The 10,998-nt window shown below is 49.7% G+C and overlaps 1 protein-coding gene across 1 annotated transcript in view; it reads left to right on the top strand.

The window, feature by feature from the left end:
* The first annotated feature begins 1,765 nt into the window (after window positions 1-1,765).
* The window catches only part of SNAP25 (synaptosome associated protein 25), a 65,563-nt gene continuing 56,330 nt past the window's right edge, over window positions 1,766-10,998 (top strand). The window contains exon 1 of the mRNA XM_074864398.1: window positions 1,766-1,954. The gene's annotated coding sequence lies outside the window, so the exon portion shown is untranslated. The remainder of the gene's footprint in view (window positions 1,955-10,998) is intronic.

The following is a 10,998-nucleotide window of genomic DNA, read 5'->3' as shown; positions in this document are numbered from 1 at the left end:
GAACTTGCAAAGCACAACGCGTGCGTGCGGACAGCCTGGGTTTCAGACCAAGACTCACTCTGGGATTCCTCTTGCCATCTGCAGTGCACACCTAACTGAAGTGCTGGGTACTATTAACCCATGCGTGAGCTGGCCAGAAGAGGTTTGCTGTCTCAAACTGCCATCTGTGATGCTAAAGCTGTTTCCTAATCAGGCTGCTGTTCCAGATCCCTCACCTGGGGCGGTGGGGGGGGGTGTGCGGGGGGTGTGAGGTCTGCACAGTGTTAATCTTACGCTGTTAGTCTGTATTTACAGCCCTTAAACCTGGCAGGTTCTCTCCTTCCCCGCAGTTTTCATGTGCACAGCTCATTAGATACTCTAATGCAGCAGGGAGCCCCTCTTGCCTGAGAATTCCTTTGTCGTATATTTAGCAAACTTTTGACTGCTTCCTTCCAAATGAGACTGAAGGACATGTTTTCGTAGGAGAGGGTGAGAATCGCAAAGCACGATTTACAGTCACGTTTTTCTGTGGGGAACTACAGAGCAGGGGAGGAGGAATCACCCGCAGCTATCTCTCCTTCTCCCCCACGCCTTCCCTCCCCTCCCCTTCCCTCCCCCACCCCCATACAACCATAACACCAGAGAACGCAGCTGCGTTGCCTTCCCTCTCTTCTGGTTTTCCTTGCCATGGCAGAAAGGGGGGAAAAAAAAAAAAAATACCATGAGGACAGAATGATCACTAACGTGCGACTGACGTTTTGACTCCGTGTCAACCGCAGGCTATTTGGAAAAGCCTGTACGTGCCGCGTCGGAGTTAAACACAGCCAGTGCTCGGTTGTTGCTCACGAGAGAGGCTCAGACAGGGAAGAGGGAGGCATCGCCGCTCATCTGTAGGTCTGGATGGTTCCACAAACGAGCGCGCGAAGGCTTGTGGAATGAAAAGGAAGGGAGGACTGAGGTTATGAAAGAGAGCGTTGCGCTTCAGATGCAATCCCCATCCTTCATTAAAATCCCCATTAAGAGATAAATTTTACAAGAATGCAACGTTTTGTATGAAATGAAAGGATTTCCTCCCCATTAGAAATCACACTGGAGACAGCTCCATTTGCTTCAAATTAGGTACGCTCAGAATGAATTTTTTAATTAATCCATGATAAGTAAGGCAGACTCTTTCCTGGAACAGAGTTACCGTTTTCCTCCTCGGCAGCAGTGGGACGTGCTCACTCTGCTGTGTGTGTATGCATGTACGTGCCCAGGCTTTTATTGTTTTGTTTTGTTTTTTTTTTTTAATTTCTCTTTCTTGAACCTGTCCCTCAACTGATCAGTTAGAACACATGTCCTTAACCATGGATTTCCTTGTGTTTGGCTGCTCTTACTTAGGAGGGGGGGGGGGGGGAGGAGAGGGGGGAATAATCAGATTAAGACACCCAGACCCCTGGCAGGATGTTGTGAGAAATAAAAAGGAGAGAAGGAAGAATTCACACATAAAAATAGAAGCCCACGTAGATTGGCCATATATGGAGTACCGGGGACTTCAGAGGGATACCCTCTTCGGACCACCCCTTTGGCGGAGGAAATCGCTGCTGCAGGAGGCCCCTTTCACCCCCCCCCCCCCCCGGCCCCCCTGCGCCCCGCTCCGCGCCTCTCCGCGCCTCGGCGACGGAGGAGGAGGGGCGGTGGCGGAGAGGCGGCGGCGGCGGGGGGCCGCCCCGCCGGCGGTGCGCGATGCGCGGAGCGGGGCGGCGGCGATGACTCAAGCCCGCCCGGCCCTCTCTGCCCCCCCCCCCCGCGCTTCGGGGAGGGCTATTAAAAGCTGCTGACGTAGGAGCGGCCGGCCATCTTTGATGAGGGCACGGCTCCCGGTCCATTGAAGAAGGAGACCCGCGGAGGTCAGCACCAGCCGCCGTCCTCGTCTCCCGGCTGCGGCACCGGCCCCCCGACCCCGCGGCCCGGCGTCGCGCTCCGGTCCGGCCAGGTAAGGGTGGGAGACCACCGCGGGGACCGGCTGCGCGGGGGGGGGGCGGAGGGGGCGGTCTTGGTTGAAAAGGAAATGGAGAAAAGGATCTGTTTAAAGAGGGACCCGCTCGGCTTCTGGTCTCCAGCCTCGGGGCTGCTCCGCGGGTGGAGGAAGACGCGGAGCGGGGTGTAAACGGAGCCGGGGGAGGGGGAGCCGGGTTGTGCTTCTCCGCTCGCTGGAGGCCGGAGGAGAAGGGAAGCCCGGGAGGAGAAGGGGAACCAGCGCCATTCCCCCCTCCCCGGGGCGGGAGGCAGGGGCTGAGGCGCTCTGCCCTGCTCGGCCGCCCGGGACACACCGCGCCGGGCTGCGGCGGCGCTTCAGCACCGCGGACAGAGAGGGAGGAAAAAAAATAAAAAATGAAAAAATAAATAATAATAATAAAAAAGGTGTGTGGGGGGGTGGCGGGGTGCGAAGTCAGCACGGCGGAGAGCGGCCGGGCCCCTCCGCCCGGCGGGGCGGCTTTCAGCACCGCGGAGAGCGCCGCGGGCCTCCCTGCGCGGCCGCGGAGGCAGCGCGCGGGGCTGGCGCGCCGCGGGGGCGGGCTTGCTGCAGCGCCCTGCGGCTCCGCGCCTCTCCGCACACCACCACCCCCCCCCCCCCCCGCCCTTCCCCGCCCCGGGCTGCCCTTCCCGGAGAGACCCCGCCATGGCGCACGGGAAGCGGCGGGTCCGGCTCGTTCCCGGACGGGACCGCAGGCAGGAACTGTGGTGACTGTACGCGGCCCCCCGGGGCAGCTCAGAATGCGAATAGGGAGAAATGGGGGGAAAAAAAAAAATAAAAAACAGGCAAATACTCTTCAGTTCCTGAAATTCATCGGCGTTCAGGACTTTGGCCTCTCTCCCTGCCCTTTCGCGGGTGGAGAGGTGTTTGTGTAAGGGAAACGGGGGGTTACGTAACGCCCAGCCCGCGGGGTCCCTCCGGCACCGGGCATTGCCCGCGGGGACCAGCGGCAGCCCCCCGGGGCTTCTCCGCGCCCGCGGAGGCTCCGCGCTCCGGGCCCTCTGCGCTTCGCAGGGCCGCTGCCCCTCCGGCCTCTCAGGCACAACGTGCCGCGGGCTCCGCTGCCGGGAACCGAACCGTGAGATGGGGAGGGCTGAGCTCCGTCCCGCGTCCGTCCGTCCGTCCCTCCCCCCGCCCTCCGCGGCCGCGCTGCGGAGCGGTGCGGAGCCCGCCGCCTTATGTAACGCGCCGCCCGGGCTGCCCCGTCACGGCCGGGCTGGTGCGGGGGGCGACGGCAAAGCTACCCCGCACACCTAGACCCGGCTCCCCCATCTCTGACGGTCCTTGCCCCCCGCACCCCCCCCGAGTCGTCCTTCCCGGTCCCTGGCACCCCGGTCTCCCCAAAGCCCTCGGTGCGGCTCCTTGCTGGCAAAGTTGGGAACTTCGCTGCTTTCTGCGGGGCGAATAAACAAGGGGAGAAAAGGGGGGATCGGGCTGCGCCTCCAGACACTGCGCTGCGTAGCTGCGTCAAACCAGGGCCGCGGGATCTGCCAGGTTTACGTGCTTGGCTTGAATAATTGCTGCTGGTTTCGTTCCCAGATGAAAAGCGGGGGGGGGGGGGGGGGGGGGGGGAGGAGGAAGGGGGGGCTGCTCTGCGGCACAGCCCGGGGGTGGTGGAGCAGCCCCACAGCCCATACCCGGTCGCTGCCAGCCCCGGCTGCAGCATCCGCAAGGACGTGCCTGTCCCGCACCCCCACCCCGTCCTAGCTCTGGGCATGGAACAACTCTCCATCGACCGTGGCAAGACGAGGACGGTGCGGGACAGCCATCCCTGTGGGCGGCAAGGGAAGGGAGGGGAGGAGACGAGTGCTCCGGGGGGTACGGCTGGGGAAGCGACTCTCTCCGGGGCCCCCCATCTCCCTGCATCGCGGGCAAAGACGCCAGTCTAGGAAAAAATCAGCAGTGGTTTTCCGTTGCTTCTGCGTAGTGCAGAAGGGGTCAGCCAGGAGGTGACCACTGAAGAGTTTGAGAGCTAGGATGAGTGCCAAAAAGACAACAGAGGTGACCAAACCGAAGGTGTGAGCAGGCTTGATTTGCAAAAGCAAGAGCTGGAGGCTGCCTCTGAAGTCAAGAGGAGTTGCAGAAACTCAGCGTGTTACGAAACGAAATGCAGCTAAATAGCAACCCCCAAATAAATACAGCTTAACTTTCTTTCTACAGCTAACTAGAAAATTAGAGTGGCATTTCCAAGAGCACTCAGGACCAGGCTCCCTGTCCATTGAACTCATGGGGGCAGTGAAAGAAAGACCAGCAGAATCCAGCCAGTACCGACCCCTCAGAATACATCTAACGAGACGCAGCTCCAATTTGCAGATTTATTGCACTGGAGGTGGGAGCTGCTTTTCAGGTCAACGGAAAGCTTTTCATTTGTCTCCGTATGCTTTAGGTATGGCAACAAATAGCAGGGCTAAAATGCTAAGGGAAATAAAGCGATGCTTGCACTGCTTTAACTGAGCAAGGTAACAAAATAAAGTACTTCCCTGTCAGTATGAACAACTTCAGCAATTTTTATGCCAATGTGTCACGAGGCTACAGCTTCTGCATATGTAGCAACCCTCAGGGAAAAATGGGAAGTGTATGGCACAGTGTAGGGCTCACTTTGTTAATAATTTCTTCTCTCGGGAATGTAAGGAAGCCTAGGAAGAGAAAAAACTGTTTTACCTTTGCCTTGGCTAGTTGTCACATGACTACTCTTTTTCTGGTATTTTTTCCTGAATCTCTGCCATAACTCTTTATAACATAAGCACAGTGCTTTCATCTGTACATATTTATACACACACATGTACTCACTACAGAGATTTCTAGGGTTATAAGCTAGGTAAAGCCACAAGGAATGTAGACTGATTTTGCAGCCTTCACTGGGAGGAGGGCATTTTTCTATCCACGACGTTTCACCCATCTCTACCAATGCAGTCACCTTTGGCTGGGCGAGTGCCAGGCAATCTGTAACAATAGACTTGTTCAAGCGTTTTAGAGCATCTAACAGGGAGAAGAATAATGCGTTGCTTGAGAGCTGCAGCAAGATGCAGATCTCCGGCAGATCACGATTACCTCTAGGAAGCTGGGCTTTGGAGCAGGCACCAGGGCTCACATATCTACTCCTGGGAGTGCTGGATAGAGTCTGTCAAGGCCATTAGTTGTCAAAGAATAGTCAACTTCTTTTTAGCTCATTATTTTTTAGCCTTGACTGATATTTGGGCCCTTAGCTTCAATAAACTGGCTTTCTTCCCTACTGACCTTGCAGATTTAGCTTGCTGCATCGTATTGCCATGAGCACTTCTCCAAAACACACAAGTTATATTCCTAATTCTTGTCTATCACCCCTTTGTTATTCCCTCCACAAGCACTTAGATACACACTCCCACCAGCAAAATCTGCCGCTCATCAGATAATAATTTTCAATATGCTGTCCCACATCCCACTGAATTTTCTCGGACTTTTCTTTCCACCAAGCATGAAGACAAGCCAACTTCATAGGCTCAAAATTGCTTTTTCCTGCTTTATAGTGGCTCTATGGCTGATGTTGCGAGACTCAAAAGTGGTTTGAGTGGCCTCGAGGAAGTGCTTGGACCACTTGCCCTGTTACTTTAGAAAGAAATTTAGCTTTGCCTTTGCATCTTTCACTGGGTTCGCTTGTTATAGCCTCATCGCTTACCTTGCCTTCATGCTCACCTACAATCCTCTTTTGACTAGTGTTGGAGAGCACCATAATGAAAGAAACACAAACTTGGGCAAAGCATTAGGAGGACCCTGATGTGAAGGGAGATGAGCATGGACTTCTGATTTTGATTATTACAAGGAGTCTAGTCCTTCCACTGATGATGTAGACTTTGCGTGGGGCCCTGAAATAAGTTTGCTGGTCAGGCTGTGTGCTGCTAGAGGTGAATGCAGGGTATGGAAAGCTCTCCACTCCCAGCACTGGGTGTGTATTGATCAGCCCTGCAGTCCAAGAGGAAATCCTGTGCATCGTTCTGTGGGACATGTAGCAGTTTAGGTTTTTCAAAGGGAAACAAGTTCTGCATACACGTCCCCTCTGAAATATACTGCCACGCTGTAATTCTAAAGAGAATTCAATCATTGCATTACAACCTTTTTCTTTTCTTTTTTTTTTTTTTAATAATGAGAGATGTGGTATCTTATCTTACCCACTGGAGAAAGCGGAACTGTAATACAAGCACAGGGAGGAGAAGGAGGAAACACTAAGTAATTAATCATGGCTGTTCTCGCTCTTTGAAAGTGGAAAGTTAAGGCTGACCAATCTGTGTTCTGTCTGGCTATTTAAAAGAAAAAAGATTTTTTTTTTTTTTTTAGAGCTAACGAAGCTCTATTACATTTTTTTAAATAGGATTTAACTTATTATTTGGCCTCATTGTCAATTGGTGTGAATTAGCATGACTGAGTGCTGTGCTACACTCCAGGCTGGTGAGCTCCGGAGCTGGGGCTCGTCGTTCCTGTTTTAAAACAGAAATGGGTATAGTTGCTGAAGGAGCAGGCTTTTCTATAAACAGAAGTAACTTGAAATGCCATCCCCGCGCCCCCCCCCCAACGGTGTTTTTTACCCGCCTGGTTTCATTGTCGCAGATTCTCACAGGCAAGGTTCACGCAGTCCGTCTGCCTCAGAAATGGTGACAGTGAGCAATGATGGAGCAGCGGAGGAGGAATACTGCGCGTTATGGCTGTATTTCAGGTTGGGTTCTGCTGCACTCTGCTGGTACATCACACCAGCAGAACTTTTTACATGGTGTAAAACCCAGGACACAGCTGAGGTTTCTCCTAGAGGCACGTTTGTGTGGAGGAAAAGTCAGAACTCTGTAAGTGGATGTGAAACAAAACAAAACCTGCACTGTCCAAGCGCAGTTGGATTTCAAATACTGCACTTCCTAGCTGGAGCCATTCATTTTTCTTCCGAATTGGGAAGTAGCAGGAAGCTTTCCTGCATTCCGATAAATGCACAGGAAAATTATGCTTCTTCCACCAAGTTTTTTAAGGCAATATTTTTAATATTTGACTACTCAGACTTATTATTGGTAGAGCAGACGTATAAGAGAAGAAAGGCACAGTCAAGTTTCATTGTACACATTTTTAAAACAGAAAGAGAAGAACTGTTCTTGTGCGTTTTTACTATAATTATAGTTTTTAATTGTGCTTTTAATATGATGAACTTATTGTGCCAGAGTTTACTGGTAGAATCGATGAGCAAAATGATAGTTATCATAGGCTCTGTCAGTGCTAATAACTAAAATGTATATCCTAGGCATTACAAAAGGATGCTTCGTGTAGGTGATTTTTGAAATTAATGCAAGTTTTGCTGTTTCTTACGCAAAACCTACCGATTAACAGGGGGGTGCCCATACAAAGGCACTGCAGAGTGCTTGGTAGGGCACATTTGTAATTTTACACTGATCGCTTCCATCTCCCACATTTTCTCAGTAGCATATCCTTGCTAAAAATCCCAGGCAGCAAATCTCCAAAGGCTTTCACAATCACTAGCCTGTCGAAGAGACTAGAAGACTAGTGTGGGGTGGGTTGAAAACTAAAGGCTCCGATCACATCACAGCTATGGTGTTTGTCATGATGTATTTATTTTTTAGAACTACTCTCCACCTGAAGGAGAGGAATTCTGTTTTTGGGTTGCAATACAGTTGTATCAGAAGAAGTAATTTATTTTTTCTTTCGTATAAACCAGTTATTTGGAAGATGTGCCAACTGTTCCTCTGGTTCCTTCCCCTCTTCTGGAAATTATAGCTCACAGTGGAACTGTGCAGATGCCAGTTCATTGATCTGCTCTACGGAGGTAAATATGTTTCCTCCAGCTACTCTAAAAAATGTCACGAAACAAAAGTATACTTCTTCAGAAGAGCTTATCTGTCAAAATAGTGTTACCATTCGCTGATTTTTTTTTAAATGGGAACAGAAGTCTTCCATGCATATTTAAGCATCTTTTAAAAGAAAAGGTACTAAAATTAGCTTCACCCTGCTTTAGATGCAAATTATTTTCTTTCTCCCCTCCGCATTAGGATTTTTTGGTTCAGCCTGGTCCTCATTCACATCCTTAGCCACCTCGCCATTTACCTCAGAAGGATTTGGACGAGCTTGCCTTTCTGCAGGCATCAGGGAATTGCTGTTTGATTCAGCCCGGCGCTGCTGCTGCCTCTGCACCACGTACGCACACACGGGCACCCGCCGCTCCGAGCTCGGGGTTGCTTGTGCTGCACAGCACTGACCCCGTAGGTGACTGACATTGTTAGGAGACAAATTTCTGTTCTCTATTTATTAGGCACAGCCATCGCTTAGGAATAATTTGTTCTTGCAGAAAACAGTAAGAAAGCTATTGCAATTTATTGGACTAGAGCTGTTCGGTAACAGTCACTTTAGCTTCAGATATTGTGGTTTAGTGATTAAAGCGCAGGGGCTGCACCCTGAATATCTGGATTCGGGTGCAAGAATCACACACTAAATAAATGTAACCTTTGTCAAGTACCTCAATTACCTCCATCCACAGAAGAAAGAACTGAGAATAAAACAACTTTTAGTTTGCATTCCTCAGTGTCAGATGCAGGACAAGTATCCTGTAGCTTTGGAAAGATATTTTTATGTATATTAGGGCATAAGAGTCTCCACTGCCTGGGGCTGGTGACGTAAAAATTGATACCCCTAAAATGCAACATCCTCCCAACATAGGTGATTATCATTTACTTAGCATTCAAGGGGGTGTTAAACGTGATTGTCCCCTTTGGGTTTGTAAAAGGTTTGGCTGGAAGGTGCCACATAAACCAGATTATTAGTATGACATTCACGATGGCAACAGAAGAAAGAGATCCCAGACCAGAAGGCAGATGTAACATTCACGCATTTGATCGTGCTCTCGTGGCCAGGCATAACGCAAGACAAGGAGTTTGCCAGAGCCGTGTGTTTTGTCAGAGCTGCATTAAGCTGCAGGGGGAGAGTGGGACTGAACCCTCTCTCTTCAACAGCACCGGTTCCAAACCGGTAACATGACAGCTGAATATACAACCTGGATACGTTTTGTGAATATTTGAGTATTTCAGCCAAACATTTGCTTTTCCGGAGAGTATTCACCTAAGTGACACTCAAGTATGTGAAAAGCCCTCCAGAAACAAACTAAGGTATGTGAACCCAATTAAATTGGAATTCACTGCTGACTTCTAACAGCCATTCTCCCCAGAGAAGCATTTGTTTTATTTGCTCAGCTGTACGGAGACATGTATTGGTTGCCTAGCCTTTTGAAGGATTTCCTACAGGTTTTTTGCCATTAAAAACAGGTTCTTGGGATACGGTACCTGTTTTTGCAATTCCTGAAAATATATCTCTTTTATTATACCAACAAGAGGAGCGAGAGACAGGAAGGCCAACAGCAGCAAAGGGTTTTAAGATGGCGCTTGATGAATTCATGAAGGACATTACACAACGTAGCTGTTGGTGGTCACAAGAGACTAGACTTGATAAGGCAGCCAGTCTCTTCAAGTCTGATTTTCCTAAGAGGTTTTTCTTGTTTAAAAAAAGAAAAGAGAAAAAAAAAAAAAAAAGGCCTGGATGGCTCTCAGCTGTGGTGCAGGCCTGTCAGTTTAGTTCATTTTAGAGATGAGCACGTCAAGAAAGAGACAGTGGAAAAAACCCTCGAGGCGCCAGGAATACACTAAGTATAATTGAAAATGCTCTAGACCACTTTTGTAACACAACAGTAGGGCCATCTGCAGGCCTCAAATTTTCAGTATTAGCAAGGCATTTTTAAGTCATTGCATCGTCTAGGTCCCTTTTTCTTAATTAACTCTTTTAAATAGTACAAAATAGCTGCTCCTGGAGCAACTTTAGGCTCTGAAGATCATTTTCTAAGCCTGGTAAACAAGAACTGGTGTGCGTTTCTAACAGTTGACAAATAATAATGCAAGAGAGCTGCAGACATCACAAAAGAGGTGTTAGCTACCCCAGTTGCCAGATTAGTGCCCAGGGTACTTAATGTTACAGTATTAAGCAGGCTGATAGATGGTAGCATGTGACAGGAGAGCCTAGCAGCACCTCTTGTCCTCTGGAGGCCTTCAGTAATTATGCCACCTTTTTGTTTCTTGGAGTTTGGGCTTTTCTCCCAGTCCCACCTCACCTTATCCAACCTCAGCTTTCTGCTCTCCTTGTATTCCCCAAATGCTCTGAGGGAAACCACCCTCCCAAGAGAGGGAGATAGAAGGAAAGACTCATGTCAGTCCCATTCGGGACAGGGGTCCTGGTGTGCTGGTATGGGACAGAGAAGGCAGTGCATGCAATGGGCCACCCTACTCCCACACATGGGGAAGGAGTAGGAAGACAGGAACACAATGCAGGTGGAGATGGCTACATAAGCACCCTCAACTACAAGGACCCCAGTGCTTCCTTCTCCTTTGACTGGTTCATTGATTAAGAGGCCAGAAGAGGTTACCCATCAGTGAGCTGAACCCCCTGTAAAGCAGAACATCCCATAAGCTATAGGGCTTCTCTGTATTAACTGCTTCTCCAGCAGTGCAATTATCCAGTCTTGATTTCAAAATTGCCCATGGTGGAGAATGTGACAATATATGGTTTTTAATTGAACAGTGAAATCCAATAAATATTTTATTGTGGCTGCAACCATTTATCTGCAAAGTTATTAAACAGCTACTTAGATTGACGAGCAGCTCTGCTACTGCCCTACTGTGATTTTCCCATGGTTGATCCTATTCCTTTATGGAGTAACGCTTGCTTTCCTCTTTAACATTCATATTATTGAGAGCTCCAATCTTTCCCATTATACTTCTGTTCCTTCCTTGCCCCTAGAAAGCCTTTTCTTGCACTTAGGAGATTACTCACAAATCTTTTAAAAGATTCCCCAGCCTGGCAGGTGAAGAGATAAGACACTGATCCAACAGCCAGGACATACTCCATGATGCTGGAGATTAGACCTTCAAGCACAGAATGTGAGACTCCCGAGCTGTTTACAGATTTCTTTACCTTCTTTTTGTGGTCTAGACTGT

The sequence above is a fragment of the Strix uralensis genome, chromosome 3, assembly GCF_047716275.1.
Source record: "Strix uralensis isolate ZFMK-TIS-50842 chromosome 3, bStrUra1, whole genome shotgun sequence".
NCBI classification, from domain to species: domain Eukaryota; kingdom Metazoa; phylum Chordata; class Aves; order Strigiformes; family Strigidae; genus Strix; species Strix uralensis.
The sequence above is the reverse complement of the archived record's forward strand: the minus strand, read 5'-3'. Positions and strand labels throughout refer to the sequence as shown.